Source organism: Echinops telfairi, unplaced genomic scaffold (genome assembly GCF_000313985.2).
Source record: "Echinops telfairi isolate 266 unplaced genomic scaffold, ASM31398v2 ScPeMD7_7424;HRSCAF=8462, whole genome shotgun sequence".
Lineage (NCBI taxonomy): Eukaryota > Metazoa > Chordata > Mammalia > Afrosoricida > Tenrecidae > Echinops > Echinops telfairi.
This window is the reverse complement of record NW_022111324.1, coordinates 10,534,568-10,552,914: the sequence shown is the minus strand read 5'-3', so window position 1 is coordinate 10,552,914 and position 18,347 is coordinate 10,534,568. Positions and strand designations below refer to the sequence as shown.

The 18,347-nt window shown below is 43.5% G+C and overlaps 2 pseudogenes; one reads left to right on the top strand and one right to left on the bottom strand.

Moving 5' to 3' along the window:
- Positions 1-1,130: 1,130 nt before the first annotated feature.
- LOC101652839 lies at positions 1,131-2,509 on the bottom strand (annotated as a pseudogene).
- A 9,774-nt stretch (positions 2,510-12,283) lies between these two features.
- LOC101653158 lies at positions 12,284-13,524 on the top strand (annotated as a pseudogene).
- Positions 13,525-18,347: the final 4,823 nt, after the last annotated feature.

Below are 18,347 nucleotides of genomic sequence, written 5' to 3'. Positions count from 1 at the left end.
TTTGTTTTGTAAACAAACTTTCAGTGAACATCGTTGTAGCTAAGGCTTTGTGAGCATTCATGATTTACTACTATTTCTACACCTAAAATTGCTAAGTCCAAGGGAATGAGGTTTTTAAAAAGCTGTTGACAAATACTGCTATTTTTACAGAATAGTTATGCTAATGTAAAATCTTACATGCTATGTATAAAGCATTTATTTTATCAGACACATATGTTAGTATTTTTGCTGTGTGTATTGAGTTGACTTCAATTCATAGAGATCCAACAAGACAGAATAGAACTAGCCCATAGGATTGCTTTATAGAGCCGATCTCCAGATCTTTTCTCCCTTGAAGAAGGTGGTGAGTTCAACCACCAACCTTGACCATGAGCAGCCCATCATCTAACTATGGTGCTACCAGGACAAATCCTTGTGGACACCACGCAGCCTGCTTCTTTTTTTATTACTGTGTTAGTCTGGGTAGACTAGAGAAACAAACTCTACAAGAAAGAGCTTTATATACAAGAACAATTGAATATTGAAAAAACATCTCAATCCAGTCCAGATCAAGTCCGTAAGTCAGATATTAGCCCATATGTCTGATACCAATGTATAAATTCCTCTTCAGACTCACAAAAACATGCAATGATGCTGAATGTAGAAGATCACAGACCAGTGGGTGCAAAGTCTTATGAATCCAGTGGCGGTAGAGGCATCTCAGCATTTTTGTTGTTGTTGTTGTTATTGTTTTTCCACTCTACAGAGTTTATTGGGCTCCTAACTGGACAAAGTCACAAGTGTACAAAATGAAGCTCACACTAACCCAAAGCAGAGTAGGGACTGAGGGCTGGGGATCCATTACTGGCCTTTGGGGGAGCTCCGAGGTGAGGGGCAGCCAACCCTCTCACTCCAGAGAGATATGGGCCACAGGGGACAGGAGGAGAGGGGACCCACCTGGCTTTGGTCACAGAACTGGTAACAGCCCAGCACTGGGCCAGGACAGATGAAGGGAAGCAGGAGCTCCAGCACCCCCATGCCCAGGGGGCCCAGAGACCACTCCACCAGCCCCGCTCCATCGCGGTTGGTCCAGACCAGACTCGGGGCTTGTGCAAAGGGAAGGCAGCAAAGCAGGAGAGAAGACTGGATGTGTGGTAGCCAGGTTGCCAGGCCTGGGGGGTAGGGGGGAGGCAGGTAAGCTACCACTGGGTGGCTAGCAGCGGGTCTCATAAATGCCACTGTATCGCACCCATTTGATGACATCATGGTCGCTGTAGTTCAGCTTCGGTTCAAACACCTTCAAGTAGTGCACCTTGAGGCCAGAGGGAGCGAACGGCACCTCAAAGTTCATGGAAATGGGGGGATGGGGGGGCGAGCCCATTTCTTCTTGTTGTTGGGTGGGTAGGAGCTCAATCTGCGCTGATCTGTGATTCCTTCATGCCGGCCATTCGCTTGATCTTCCACACGATGGCGTTCTCACTGGCTTTGTACTTGGCCTTGCCCTTCATGCAGATCACCTGCACTCCACTTGTGTTCAGTGGGGTTGGGATTCTCACCTCAATCTTCTGGGCCAGCAGTGAGGGCTTGAAGTTGGACTTGATGACCACCTTGACCTCCAGCTTGGTGCGCTCCACTTCCCGCACCAGTGGGATCACATGGAAGGGAAGGATGATGTCCTTGGTGGTGCGATACCTCATAAGCTCAAACTCCCTGTCGGGTGGGATGAAGCTGATGCTACGTTCCGAGTCAAACTTGCTGAGCCGCACACACTGGTGGAAAGTGCAGTCGTCGATGGCAATGGACTGCTTCCCGCTCTTGCTTGTTTCGTCCGCCGTGCCCTTGCCCTGCTTCTCGATGACAATCTTGTCATTCATCCCAAACTTGCACTCGGGCATGCCACTCAGGTAGCTCTTCATCACCACCCGGCCCAACACGTGGGCGCTCAGCACCTGTCCCTGCGGGGACATGAGCAGGTTCACGCTCTCTAGCACATCCAGGAAGAGCCCATTGCGCGGTACTTGAAGCCCTCCTGGTGCCAGCCGATCTGGCTGGTGATCTGGGACTGCTCTTCTTAAGTCTGATGCTGGCTCTTGATGCCCTGCTGAATGATGGTTTTCCGCGCGCCCGTTTCTGAGTTCTGTGGATAGCCAAAGTCCAGGATCTCATCCAGCAACTCGTAGATGAGCACAAAGCTGTTCTTGATGTTCTCTTTGCTGATCTTGCCAAAGTAGGCCGCCGTCACGTCACACATCTTATAGAGGAATTCGAAGACCATGGCAGCATTGACATTCTGCTTGGTGACAGCTGCCAGCCAGATGTTGGACCGCTTAACATGGAAGGAGTTGGTCCGTGCAATGTGGGTGACGGGCCTGCGCACCTGCTGCCAGGCGTGGATAACATTGACCCGGAAGGCATCCACTACATTCCTCCCGATGTCATCGAGGTAGACCCAGGAGATGAGCAACTCCCCTTTGTGATTGTAGATGAACAGCCCTCCGATCATGGCGGCAGCTCACAGTCTCCGCAGCCCATCGCTGTGAGAACAGACCTGATGTCCGCGACACCCGGGCCACTCTCCACGTGGCTCCTTCAGCTCCGAGGCTCTGGCTGCATCAGGGTAGCTTCATGTGGCTTCTTGTCAGAAATGTCTCACAGGACTGAGCCAAGACAGTGTCTCCCGCCTCCAAGGAGGAATACAGAAGTTCCCAGAATTCTCAGGAGATGGCAATGCCCACACAGAGAAGTCATTGGTTATGACCTGATTGACAGGCTAGACTCCACCCCTTCACTCTTAAATCTCTCAAAGTGATGAGCAATCATATAACTACCATCACTTTTAGTATTGCAGTGGATTACTTTGTATTCGTCCTCTCGGTTGTTTGCAGTGGAGTTGATTCAATGTGTGCAGAGCGGGACTGTTCCACAGGGTTTTCAAGGCTGTGGTGTTTTGCCATCAGATTGCCAATCCTAAAGGGAAAACTACCGTCATTGGTTTGGTTGAGATTTGAGGATCTTCCACAAACCAGCCTCTTCCTAGGTTTCCCTGGAAATCCAGGAAGTTACAATGCAGAGGATCGCTATTGTTCTACTGGAGACTCTTCTATAATAATTCTGATGCCTCAATACTGTGTGGTCTGAACACCTGCTCTTCCTCATCTATTCAAAGACTGCTGTCGTCGTTGTTGTTAGTTGCTGTCAAATTGCCTCTGCTGTATGGCAACCCCTTGAACAACTGAAATATGAGCTGCCTGGTCTTACACCATCTTCACAATCCTTGGGATGCTTGAGGCCACTGCTGTAGTCACTGTGGATTTTGAGTCCACTGTATCAGGCAATGTCCAGTTGTGATACATCAAATTTGCATCTGCAGACTATTGGAATCAGAGGCCTTTTTCCTTGTTTGTCTTAGTCTGGAAACTCCATTAAAACCTGTCCACCATGGGAGATCCTGCTACTAGTTGAAATACTGGTGGCATAGCTTCCAACATCAGAGCAACATGCGAGCCTCCGCAGTATGACAAACTGACAGTGGTGAGTTTAACGATTAAGTGAATGGATCTTCTTTGTCGTGGCAAATTCATTTTCCTAGTAAAATGCACTTAAATTATGTTTTACTTCAGAGAAAAATATGTAAAGGGCAGTTTTCTTTCTTTTAAAAAAAATCATTTTATTGGGGGGGGCTTACAAATTGTATTAAACACACCTGTACATATGTTCTATCAACATTTCCAAAACATTTTCTTTCTACTTGAGCCCTTGGTACCAGTTCCTCTTTATTCCCCTCCCCCCCCTTCCACCCTCATTAATCCTTCATCAATTATATATTGTTGTTGTTATTTCGTGTCTTACACTGTCTGTTGTCTCCCTTCACCCACATTTCTGTTATTTGTCCCCCTGAGAGGTGGGCTATATATCCAACCTTGTGATGGGTTCACCCTTTCTTCCTCTCCCCCCGGCCTCATCCCCCTACTCTGATGATATTGCTACTCCCATTACTTTTCCTGAGGGTTTTATCGGTCCTGAATTCCATGTGTCAAAAGTTCTTATATGTACCAATCTGTGTACTCCAGTCTAGCTGCATTTGTAAGGTAGTGCTGGGTCATGGGAGTGGGGCCAGAAGGCAGGGGGAGGGACAGCATTCAGGAACTAGAGGAATGATGTGTTTCATCGGTGCTATATTGCACTCTGGTTGAACTGTCCCTTTCTTGTAACCCTTCTGTGACGGGATGTCCAACTGTCTACATATGGGTTTTGGGTCTCCACTCCAACCCCCCTGGATATGTTTTCTTTGATTTGTGTGTGTGTGTGTGTGTGTGTGTGTGTGTTTGTGTGTGTGGAGCTAGTTGGTTGAAAGAAGCAAAGTCATAACTTTTCTAGCACATTTGACTCTTAATGCAAGGGCCAAAGTGCCAATGACTAATGAATGAATCAATCAGGACTCTGCACTGAAATCAAGTTGAGACATCAAAGGGCTCTTTGGGGAAGAGGAAGGTTTGGGTATTCCTTTTCATCATTATTATTGTTGTTATTTGTTGTTTCTCTTGTATATGATCTGAGGAAAGTTGCATCTGTTTAGGAAGTACTTACTTCTGTTTTCTTCTCTGCAAGGTTCAAGGGCAGAGCACTACTGTTAGTCCACACCAGCACCCAGTCTCTGAGTTCTTCTCTGTCAGACCGCATTTCTTTCTCATTAAATGCAGAGCCCTTATCAAGATACTTTAATAAATACCTCAAATCCATTCATGTTTCTCAAGGATTTTTCAGTCTATTGCAAATGCTCTGCTGACAGGTTTCTGGGGCACCCTGCCCTGGACAGAGGCACATGAAGCTGATGGTAGTCGCTGAAAATGCAGGGAAAGAGCTCATCTGGGGTGGTAGATAGTATGGGTGGCTTGAGTCTACACTGACCCTCCTCTAGTAGTGTAGTGGTTACACGTTGAACATCTAAACATAAAGTCTGCGTCTGAAGCCACCAGCCACTCCACTGGAGAAAGACGGAGCTTTCTACTCAAAGAGTTACAGTCTTGGAAACTCACAGGGGCAGTTTCCCCCTTTCCTATCGGGTCGCTATGAGTCAGCATCAACTGGATGGCAGTGAGTGGGTTTGGGAAGTGAATCAGGAAAGACAAGGTTTAAGGAGTTAGGATCTTCAAACTTTTTAAACAGGGGCCAGTTCACTGTCCCTCAGACCGTTGGAGGGCTGGACTATAGTTTAAAAAAAAACTATGAACAAATTCCTATGCATACTGGACGAGTCGGCTGCTAAGCAGGACAGGCAGAGGTGGCATAAACACCGGCGGGCAGGATAAATGCCCTCAGTGGGCCACATTTGGCCCATGGGCCATAGTTTGAGGACCCCTGATACACTCTCTGTTTCCTACAAATGAAACTGTTCATTCAGAAACCATGGAGTTTGATATAGTTAATGTTTATTGTGCCAACCTGGTCGATAAACACATGTGAGGTTAATTAAAAGGTGGAGAGATAAACGGCTCGGTGAGCCTTGCCTTTTGAGTTCTAGAGTCTCTTGCTTTGTGATGGTTGGACCAGAGTACAGCTGCCTTAGCCAGTTCCCTACTTCAGCTTGCAAGGCTCACTTCCTGCGAGACATCGCCAAGGAGAAGCACATGGACCCAGCCCGATGCAGCCCTGGGTGTTGAAGCAGCCATGTGGAGACCCCTGCCAGAGCTGAGATGCTTACACATTCACTGATTCAGCTTTCCTCTTGCAGTCAGCATCATTGCGTGTGTTTTGTGAGATGGAGGAGGACTTTGTGGACTGGTGTTGGACATATGGGTTAGTGTTGGACTTGTGGGTTTGGGCAGCACTGGGTTGGGATGTTTTCTTGATATGCACTTAACCTTTATATAAAACTCTCTCTTACACATATGAGTTTCTGTGGATTTGTTTCTCTAAAGTACCCAGACCAACACAGAGTTTAATTAAAATACAAACCGTTTGATGGTGCTTCTTTTCCCTCTCCTTGCCACGGTGCTCTTCCTTGTGCAGCTCTTCTTGACCTTCCTACATTTTCTGCCTGAACGTTCTGAAGCCATAAGGTCTTTCTAACTCTGCACATGTGCTGTCAAGCTCGCCAGGGCTAAACATTAAGGGTGGAGGTTCCCACAGACCCACCTCTTCCTTCGGCTCATGTTTGATTACCTATTAAGTGTTCAGGATCGGTGGATTAAACACACTTGCTGTTCCACAGAAGAAGGATGATAAAGGTCTGCATAGGTTCCCAAATTTATTTGATCTACATAACCCTTTTCATAAGAAGAATTACTCAGTGCCCCTTGGCAATTAAAAATGTTTCTACTATAGTCAGAATTCAGAATAAGGTGTAGGTCTTTGCTTTGGGAACTCCTAATCACCAGTAGATTGCTCAGTGCCTATGAGACATAGCATCACCCACTTTGGCCACAGTAATTTCTGCCTTGAATGCCTCAGGCATTAGGAGTCCACATGGCCTTCAATGAAAAGAAATTTCTTTTCTCACACTTTAGGGGGCTAGAAGTCCAACTTCAAATCACCATCTCTAGAAAAAGGCTTTCTTTGTCTACCTTGGGGATAGGTCCTTGTTTTTTATAGTATCTAGTTCTTCATTTCTTGGGTGGCATCTCTCTCCCCACCATGTGTGTTTCCTTGCTCTGTGTCTAACTGGCTCCTTTTAGATATTCACTGGCAGCTAACTGCAGTGTCAGCTGTTTGAAACACCAGCACTCTTTGAGAGAAAGACAGGGCTTTCTACTCCCATAAAGAATTGCAGTGTCAGAAACTCCCAGAGGCCTTTCTACCCTGTCCTATAGAGTCACTACCAGTGGGCATTGACTGGAAGGCATTGAGATTTTGGTTTTTTTCCATCTATGTAGTCTCATTTTCGTAACAAAGAAAATTCTATTCCCAAAGGAGGTTGCATCCACAGTCTAGGACTAAGATTTATAATGCATGTTTTGAAGGGGACACAATTCAATCCATAAAAGTCAGCATTCTGGGGCTTCAGATGCTTCATCTGCAAAGTGAAAGACTTGAAGTCAATAGTACATTCAATGTGGGGAAAAATTAATAATGTTGCAATATATTTTTTGAAAAATGATATTGGAAAACATGGTGTACTGTTTCATACTGTAAATTATGCAAAATAAAGCTGACTAACATAGTTTGAGGGGTGAGTCATAGGTTTTAAAAGGTGGATCACTTACAGACCACAAACCTGGCCTGCAATAGCCTAACACAGATTTGAAATGTGTCAGAACTGCCTTAGCTACCTCGCTCTGCCACGGCCAGGTAATGTGGCTCAACTCGCCTTGCCTTTGTCTCAGATGCTTACCTTACCAAAACAATGAATGACAACACTACCTTCCTCATCCCAGGGTTGAAGAAGAGGTGGCATATCAATGCTTTACTTAGGGTCTGGCACAATCCTAATCCTTACTGAGTACTACAATAATTCTAGAGCCTGCTAACGTCTAAAATGTCATGAATTGGACATTCCTATGAGAAACAAACTATCTTTGGAAAAACATTCTTTCAACAGGAGGGTGGAGAACTATATTGGAGTTATGGAGCAGCATGCGGACAGTAGGGGTTGTGAAGAAATTCATGACTTTCTGGGGACAGTAGACGCGATTCACAAAGGAAGATGAGCTTATGGAGAGGATGTTGTTAGCTTGCTGGCGCCAGATGTGGGAGAGAAAGGAGAGATGTGAGGAGCTACTCTTGAAACAATACTTTAGTACACAAATTTTGAGATTCCATTTTGAGGCCAAAGCAGACCAATGTGATAATACTTACATTGTGTAAGTTTAAAATATATGAATTTACTCACTGATCTATAACTATTTCAATGTATAATAGCATCGTGCTATTCAAAAATAAAATTCTAAAATTAACTTGTGCATTAAAGCAAATTTAGGAGAAACTTCTGTTTAATAATGACCTGAACACTAAAAAATAACATAAGCAGGAAATTTTCACATCTATTTCTAGCGTTACTGATGTTTTCCATACTGTCTTATTAGTTTTAATTTTTAGATAATTTTAAAAGGCATTAATTTTCCTTCAAACTTTTACTTTATATGCTTAATAAATTTGAGATTGAAATTTTCAATTGGCTTTCATTCAAGACCATAAATTTTATAGGAAAAATAATCTTTCTACAAGTAGTAGACTGTCTAATAAGCTCACAACAAATTCCTTAAATGAAACCTTTTTTATTTCTTTTCTGATTGACATATAACTTTTCAGCTCCAATACATTCTTAGGCACTGCTTCTTTGCTTTCATTTAGAGCTCATTTCTTCAACAAATATATTTACAAAATTAAACTGTCTTGTATATATATATATCTTCTCTTTATGTCTTGTTTGAATGTGTTGCCAAGCTTAAATTCTGCAAAATAGCAGAACTTCTCAATTTTACATTCAAAATAAATGCATTCAATAGAAAATGGGAGTATCATCAAAGATTCAAAATTACAAATTCTAATTATATAATTTCAAGATTAAATATTGTACTATGCAATGTTTTAACTTTTGTTATTTAATGTGATTTTTTTGTTCTTTGCGTTTGCAAGGATATATTTCAATGTCTTTCTCTTTACAATCTTTCCCCCCCTTAGTTTTCACTATATACATCAAAATATGTCAAACATTTTACTTAATAGTTCTAATTTTTAAAATAAATTTGAGTCCTAGTGTAGAGAAATTCTTTACAGAATCTAAATTGCAATCATAGCTCGCCATTTCCTAGTTTGGGGATTATAGAAAAGTGGCATTTTTGGACATGCTTCTCCATGTATAATGTGGATTATATTCATTTGCAGGGTTGTCACGGATTAAAAATTAATGCCTACCAGGTTTGAACATGCTTCACAGTGTTTCTTCCTCTGTTACCTTGGCTATGTTGGAGAAATATTCACTGTGGAATCAAATTCAATTTCATCAACCTGGTTAGAATGTGCTCTATACACCAAGCACTTGTGTCAACATTGTGAGAGAGAGGACAATTTAATTTTTTTAAGCAAAAGAATAGAAATGGATTTTTGCCCACAAGAAAAGGAACACAGAATCCCTCAGTGCTTTTTTAGGTACATGGACATGGTAGGAGACTAGGCTGGAACCAGATCAGAGGATGTCTTAAGTACTCAGTTACAGAGTTGCAACACTTTTCAGGACACCATTGAGTCAGGAGTGGGGTAAATGTGGCCGCAGTCATCTCTGTAAACACAAGCAAAGGACAAACATACCAATTGTAGGTATAATCGGTTGCTACAATTCCAGAAGACACCCCAAAACGGTTTGCAGACTTCCTCTACAAAACCTAAGTACAGGACGTGACTAACAGGTAGTGAAGGGAGAACCGTTTAATGTAGGGAGCTGGGCAAAAACAGGACAGCCCAGTGGGCCAAACACAGGACTATTTTCGTATTACTGAGTTATCCTGTCTCTGTTGTCACTTTGGTTGGGGACATTCAGGAGGCTACCACATATGAGTATTTTATCACCTGTGAGATGGAATTGTAATTTTATCTAACATAAAGGGGAATCTTGGGAATTACTGCACTTTGAATCAAGGGTTTGAAGACAGCCTGAAGTTTATAAAATTTAGAGAGTATAAAATAGCAAAATATAATCTACTTCTATTTTTAATGTGTTATTACTGTCTTGATTTTTCTCCTTATCAAAGTCAACTTTAGAGATGAAAGAGCACTTCAAACTCAACCTCAAGTGCCATTGAATCGATTCTGGCTTGAATTTGAACTTGTAGTCTCCTAAACTGTAAGAAAATACATTTTCTTGCTTAAGCCAATCCCCTGTAGTATTCCTATTATTGCAGCACTATCTAACTAAGACATAGGCTAAGTTAAAGGAATATTTTGCCCCATGGTTTATCCTACATCACGTGTTGTCATGTGCCCTATATTATGTGTTCTTGTCCCGTCATGCCTATTTCTCTAGTGACATTAAGATGCGATGTGGCATATTGCATGCACTTGGACTTGAAGAGACAGGTACCTCCAACACCATGTGAGTGGAAAGCAGTCGTTAATGGCAAAAGACCCTTGTGATTCCTATCAGATCTAAATGAGGTCAACCTTCTTAGAGAAACAGATTATTACTTTTTTAAAAACCTTCAGAATATTTCTAGGTATGTTGTGTTTTTGAGATAAATTGAGCCAATCTTGAGAGGAGCTCAAAAAGCTTCATTCTTTGACAGCTTTTCCTCTATCTTCCCAAGGACTCACCGGAAATCGCTTGTCCTCCATTAAGATGAGAGTTTTTGTTAACACATGGGCTAAATTAGGCGTCCGGGAGAAGGAGGATTCAAAAAGTCTGTGAACTTCCTGGGGATTTTGGAGAAGCATAAAAGTGACTGTGTGTCCTGCACGGTGGGGTCATTCATTTAATGCGGGCTCTATGTTTAAGTCATTACCCACCATTTGGTCTCATGTAGGTGATTTCCGTACCTACAGGAGATAGGCATTAGTTTTTGAGAAAATTTGTTGTCTAGCTGCAAAGTGATCTCAGTACTTTCAGTTGAAAATTTGGAGAGTGTCTCAGAACAATAGTTTGGGGGAGTTTCTAGTCTAAATCAATGTTCAGTAGATATGTTTTTGGGTGTTTTTTTTAAAAGAACTTGACATTCTGCTTCTCACTTCCTCTCATTCTATATGGGTCCATCTATTATGGCTTTGATTAGACTCATCAGTAATTGTTGCCAGGCAAACATCTAGTCATTCTGGTCTAAGGGTAGGTAAGGCTCATATAAACTCTTTGTCCTGTGGATTAGATTTCTCTTTGAGTCTCTAATACTTGGAGTGATGATTGATCATTAGTTGTATCTTTGTTATATCTTCCCTTTAGTTTTATTATGAGAATATGTAAATACCATTCTAATTTCAAATTAATTAATTGTGACTTTTAATCCATTTGAACATGATGAAATAATTATTTGCTATAATGTGAACCATCTCTTCCCCAATACAAATAGATGTAATCTGTTCAAAATTCTTGATTATTTGGTCTGTAACCTTTTTTATTAGTGTCGTTCCTCCCACACTCCAAAAAAGTTTGTGGGGAAATGGAATTAAAAGATTAAAAAAAAGAGAGATAATGAAATTTTCCAATCTACTTTTTGAAGACCCCTTGTATACTTCAAAGTGTCTTTCTTGTAAACAGAAAAACCCAATAAATCAAGCAGTTCATCAGCATAGAGAGTTAGTGTTTAAAAAGTAAGATCCTGGATTGCCAGTCTTTTGGATGGACCTGGAAGGCAGATCATCATCCTGGTCTGTCTCTTGAACATGTATGTGGACACACCTAATCTATTTATAGTATGAAGGTGATCTTAGATAATTCATAAAAGAACACACAATGTAGGAGCACTGAAAAAAGGGACAAATTTAAATCTGAGACCTGCAATATTTTATCATCAAATTTTCTAATATCTCAGGAATAAGTTGTTAAACAGAATAACTCTCAAATGCCATTGACATTTCTTTGACAACAAGTTCCAATTTTCTGAGGAAAAAAATTGGGAGGTATAACATTTACCAGGTGACACATACTATTGTGGACTCTTCTGTATTTATTTTATAAATACAGTCAGGATGAGTGCTTTAAAACTAATTTTACAGGTAAAGAAAATGAAGCAAGGTTATGTACTCTTTTATAGCTGCTATGTAATGGAGCCTGCCTTTATATCTGAGTATGTCTTGATCTCAGTACCACTCCTTTTTCAGTGAATCGCACAGTCCCCTTCAAAGCTCTCCTATTTTCCATGTAATGCTTAGCAGGGGTTCTCAACCTGTGGGTCACGACCCCTTTGGGGGTCCGAACGACCCTTTCACAGGGATCGCCTAATTTATAACAGTACCAAAATTAGTTATGAAGTAGCAACAAAAATAATGTTATAGTTGGGGGATCACCACAACATGAGGAATAGTATGAAAGGGTCGCGGCAGTAGGAAGGTTGAGAAGCACTGGCTTAGAGAGTGTGACCCACCAAGCCCGTGTACCAGAATCACCTGGGCTGCTTTTTACTAATGAACATTCCTGGATTCCGTGGCTGAACTAAAAGTGAGCAAATCAAGGAGTGAGAGCCCCAAATCTACTTTGCTAACAAGTGTCTCAAGTGTGACTTATACACTCTGAAGTTTGTGAAGCAGTGGTCAAGATGCTTATAGACATCATAAAGGATGGGATCATAGAGAATACCACAAAATCTGAAGATATTGCTCAGTCCCCGTCGCCACTATCAGCTTCTTCTCCTCCGCTCAGTCACCGCCGGTCTCTCCGGTCGCCATGGAAGAGGAAATCGCCGCGCTGGCCATCGACAATGGCTCCAGTATGTGCAAGGCCGGCTTTGCGGGTGACAACCGGCAGGCACCAGGGCGTCATGGTGGGCATGGGCCAGAAGGACAGCTACGTGGGCGATGAGGCCCAGAGCAAGCGAGGCATCCTGACACTGAAGTACATCGAGCACGGCATCGTCACCAACTGGGACAACATGGAGAAGATCTGGCCTCACACCTTCTACACCGAGCTGCGCATCGCCCCCGACGAGCACCCCGTGCTGCTGACCGAGGCTCCCCTGAACCCCAAGGCCAACCGAGAGAAGATGACCCAGATCATGTTTGAGACCTTCAACACCCCGGCCATGGACGTGGCCATCCAGGCCGTTCTGTCCCTGTCTGCCTCCGGCCGCACCACGGGCATCGTCATGGACTCCGGTGACCGTGTCACCCACACCGTGCCCATCTACGAGGGCTGCGCCCTGCCCCACGCCATCCTGCGCCTGGACCTGGCCGGCGGCGACCTGACCGACTACCTCAAGAGGATGCTGACGGAGCGGGGCTGCAGCTTCACCACCACCGCCTAGCGAGAGATCGTGCGCGACATCAAGGAGAAGCTCTGCTACGTTGCCCTGGACTTCGTCGCCCTGGACTTCGAGCCGGAGATGGCCACCGCCGCCTCCTCCTGGTCCCTGGAGAAGAGCTATATGTGCTGCCCGACGGCCAGGTCATCACCAACGGCAACGAGCGATTCCGCTGCCCCGAAGCGCTCTTCCAGCCCTCCTTCCTGGGCATGGAGTCCTGCGGCATCCAGGAGACCACCTTCAACGCCATCGTGACGTGTGACATGGACATCCGGAAGGACCTGTACGCCAACACGGTGCTGTCCGGCAGGACCACCGTGTACCCTGGCATCGCAGACTGCATGCAGAAGGAGATCACAGCGCTGGCGCCCAGCACCAGGAAGATCAAGATCATTGGGCCCCCTGAACGCAAGTACTCCTTGTGGATCGGTGGCTCCATCCTGGCTTCACTGTCCACCTTCCAGCAGATGTGGATCAGCAAGCAGGAGTACGATGAATCGGGCCCCTCCATCGTCCACCGCAAGTGCTTCTAGACAGACTGCCCGCAGGTGCTGCCACCTGCCGCATGAGCTCGACGACAGCGCAGGTCGGCCCCTCATGCTGGCCTCGTGAAACTGGAAGAAGCCTTTGAAAGAATTGTCCTTGAAGCCCTCTCTGGAGGCAGCACCGATCGTCAGGCTTGTTGCTGATCTCGACCTTGTATTCACGTGAACTATCCCCCTGGTCTGTGTTCAATGTCCTGTACATCCTTTGATTTCAACCCTAGCACTGGCAACCGGAGTGGAGGAGGTCTGGCCAGTGTGTGCAGGGTGCTCAGGCCCTGCAGGCAACCTGATGCAGCCAGTCCTTGCTGTGTGCGGCCTGTGGGGCAGAAGAATCTGAGCCTTGGGACCAAGCGTCCCTTCTTTAGCTGATGTTGGCCGCTGGAGCACCGGGGGCTGTTACTTGCCTTGAGTTGGAAGACGATTTGCATTTAAACCTGTAAATTTACTCATTCTTTTAATTTATGTAAGATTTTTTTTGTACGCAATTCTCAACACTGAGATGACACAACAAATTTTGGTTTTCTACTGTTATGTGCGAACAATAGGCCCCAGCAACACGGCGGCGTTGTGTAAGGAGAAATAAAGTGCTGCAGTGAACGGCAAAAATAAATAAAAATAAAAAATCTGAAGATATTAATGTTTATAACAGGTACTGTAAGTTGGCCTTACCATACCAGACTAGCCAGAGCCTTGGGGCTTTCCCTCAAGTCTTGAAAGGGGGCATTCTCAAGCAGGTGATAGACCAGAAGTATCGGGGAATTAACCATCCCTTTTTATATTTATGGAGTTTTAAATTGCTGATTAGTAGAAAAATCAAAGTGAGGTGGATGATTTTGAGACAAATGTTCTACTTTTTCTTTAATGGTTTTATTGGCACATAGTTCACATACCAAACAATTCAATCACTTCATAGTTCAATCACATCAGGAAGAGTTGTGCAATCATTACCACGATCCATTTTAGAACATTTTCTTCATTCATATACGTGTCTTAATTAGTCCTCAATTTCCCTCCAACCTCCCTTATCATGCCCCCAAGGAACCATTAATCTAGCTACTGTCTTCATGATCAGCAGTTCAAAACAACCAGCAATTCTGCAAGACAAAGACAGCGCTTTCTATTCCCTTAACAGTCTCAGAAACCCACAGAGGTTGCTGTGACTCAACATTGACTCAGTGGTAGTGAGTTTGGTTTTTGTTTTAATTTCATATACAGAACAGTCTTTTCCAAAGATCCCTCAAAGGATAACTAATGTTCCAGTCATTTGCAGTGGTAGCTGGCTAAATATGTCACTATTTACTGCTTCTGTTCCCTGTCTCATCTCATTCTCTGCCTTTTTACAACTGTTACCTGCTTGCCCCATATACATTATTTGAACTTGAATCTTTGTCTCTGAGTCTGCTTCAGGAGGAACCTCAAATCAAACAAAATTCAAATAAACACTCTCCAGTTGTAGCATTTACTTCTATGTGTTAGGTTATCATGTTTCTCCCTCTCTCACTTCACTATGAAGCTGTTAACCTCTGAACTAACTTTAGTCTCTAAGACAGTACATGCTAAGGAAGACATGGCCAGTGCTGCATGGAAGTGGCTCTCTGACCTCTCAGACTATTCACTCCAGACACCTTTCATTAGCAAAGTGAAAAGCATAATGGAGTGTGAATTGGCAGAATTGGGTTCAAATCCTAACTCTCCTATTTACTTGTTTTGTGACATTGACTCACATCTGTGAGTTTCCATGTTCTCATATTTATATAAGGAGAAAATCCTCAGATACTTAGGGAAAAGACTGAAAGAGAAAAAAACACACTCACACACATACAGTCGTGACATATAATAGGTGATTAATGAGTGTGTAATTGCTTTTTCCTTCCTTCCTTCCTTCCTTCCTTCCTTCCTTCCTTCCTTCCTTCCTTCCTTCCTTCCTTCCTTCCTTCCTTCCTTTCCCAGCTTTCAATTCTTTCAGGAAGGCATCTTTGACAATGCTATCCCTTGGCGATCTATATAGCTCCTTTATGAAAACTTGATCTTCTGATAGCCGGGCACCATCAGTTTTCTTCACCACATTTGCTATGCACCCATTTTACCTTCAGCGAAGGTGAGCATCACAGAATGCCAGTTTATTAGAACAAAGTGTTCTTGGGTTGAGGGAGTACTTGAGTAGAGGCCCAATGTTCATTTGCTACCTTCATACTTAACATATAAAGAAACTTGATGACTCTTGTGGATCATGCCATTAATATTTATCAGCATAAAAAATTACTAGGAATAACCAGTAGTAACTAATGTGCAATGTCCTTCTATAGATTCCTCAATTCCAACTATATATTAGATTAGCGACATCCCCTTGTAATTGTGTATTACTTATAGTAGAGTGTACTTGATAAATATTCCGTTCATTTTTTAACAAATAAATAATAATTAGCAACTTTAAATTTCATTATATTTTCCCAAAACCATTTTATTGGGAGCTAATACAGATATCATATCATTCCTTAGTTCAATCACATTCAGCAGTATTGTACAGTTGATACCACAATCAGTTTCAAAACATTCTTTTCCTGCTTGAACTCCTTGGCATCAGCTCCCCTTTACCCCCCACCCCCCTACCACTGTATTCCCCAGGAGCCCTTATTCTAATTGCTGTCCCTAGACATTCATCAGTCCTGGGTTTCATATACTGAAAAACATGTAACAACAATTCAAGAGTGTCACGAGTTCACCCAGTGGATATTCCATATAGGATCTTCTTGATGCAGCCTCTGGAACATACCGTGCACCCCGAGGAAGCAGCATTCAGTGCTCCAGCATTCTAAGGCACCTGGCCAGAGTCCTTAGGATGTGCCCAGAAGTCCAGGTCAATGTGGCCCGTGTGGTGCACTCTACCAGAGACACTCCCCGCCTAGGGTCCCCAAAAGTACTTTTAGTCATTCTTCTCCCTACCTGGAGGCTGGTCGTCCCACTTTTCCTACCAACAATCATGCACTTGTACACCCCCAGACATGTTTGTTTTCTCCCCTTCTCCTCTCCTGACTTGGCTTTATCATCAGGATCCCTCATCCCTGTGAGGGATGTCTACCTGTCCAGGGGGGCCTCATCATAGCTTTGCATGACAGCCCTCAGTTGACAACATCCCTTTTCTCTCCCTTAACAATTTGATCCCAGTTGACATGAGGCATCCTTTGGCAAAGTGGCCTTCAAGATACATACCTAGAAAGGATGGTGTATGGTTCGTTGGCATCAGCCAGACTCTCTACCAGGCTGTCTGGTAGAATTTTAAATGACTGGGGCTATATCCTGATTATATCATTGGCAATAGCTGCTGACAATGATAAACTTATTCTCTGTGATTGGTAAACCAAATCTGATTGTTTGGACTACTCAGGGTCTCCTCTGAGACTGGACCACCCACTTTCGCCCTGTCAGTTCCATCCCATAGAGATCCTTGATAGGTTTTCTGAGGCTATCTGGGTACATTTTTACAGGGGCAGACAGCCACCTCTTTCTTCCTGAGAGCAACTGGTGACTTTGAACCACAGACCTTGATGTTTGCTTACCCACAGCATCATCAGGGCTCCTTCTGAGATTGGTAAGCGGGTTGGCATCCTAAGCTAAGCTGGAATTCTATTCAGCTCAGGAGATGAGGAGTTGGAGCACTGGCAGGAGGTGCTTTGGAGACCTTGCCAGCTGTGAAAGCAGTATGGAGATGATCTTTAGAAAACGAATACTTTTATTTCTTTTAGAGGAGGCAAGGAGTTTCCAGAACACGATGCTTTTTTTGTACAAAAAACTAACTTGGCTTCTCCCTACTCAACCTGGAATCTGGTCCAATGAGTAATTGTTTACTTATTTTTCTGCTTCCACCCACCATGCCTAATCTCTGCATTATATTACTGACATTTATTACCACATCCTAAAAGGCATCCTTAAAGCCTCCTTTTATGTTGTTTTGTAAAAAGCACATGTGACACCTTATTCCTTTCAGTTAGATTTCTTTCTGCTTCCTCCAATAAATTATCTTTGTAAGATAATTTCTGTGACTTCCATTTCAATTTCAAGTGCTATTGCCTCCTTTAACAAAGCCAAGTCTATTTGAAGCTTTCCAACTTTGCTTTATTTTCTGTAATAGCTGGAGACACAACTAAACCACATGCCTCCCTTGAATAGATTGGAGACAATCAAGTATTTAAATTATCACCAATAATAACTATCGCCAGTATTGCCAAAAATCTGTTGGATCCTGCCTCCCTTAGTGCCTTTGCTTCGAATTCGAGTAAATTAAGAATGTGAGCTCTTTCCCTTACCACTCCCTTTGCCAGGCTTAGGGCTGTGTTTCTTCTGGGAACTGGGTTCCAGTTATCTGTCATTCAAGTTAAACTTGAAGGAAAGATCACGATTCCTAAGAGGAACAAAGCCTCAAAATCTGTGTATGTTCAGCTACCTTCATTTCACTGCATGGAGGGAATTGCACTGAGATGGGTCAAAAGTATCCTAACCATTGTCAGGACCACACATATCCATGATTCCAACCCCCACCCCACCCCCACCTTCAGGATCTGTCTGTCAGAAGGCTGCTGCATGTTTGATAATTGGGAGATTCTGAAGGAGTTAGAATTGGGCAAGATTAGGGAACTTCTCGAGAGTTCACCTAAATTGTACATTGGCCACTGAGAGAGAACAAAGGACATCATTCTGCTTCAACAGGGCCCAAGGAGCATTTGATGGGGCTGGAAGGGTCCATCCATAGACTTGGCAGCCAGCACAACCACAGAGGTTGAGTAATATGAAGAGCAAAGCTCTGAAGGAGATGGGCCTGGTTTCAATATCACACTCTGGTCTCACAGTCCAGCGAAGTGCAATAAGCGGGGCCTCAGGAAAATGAACTACAATCTGGGGAACATATGAAGAATGATCAAGGAGTGATTTATAATACTCTTCTTGGCAG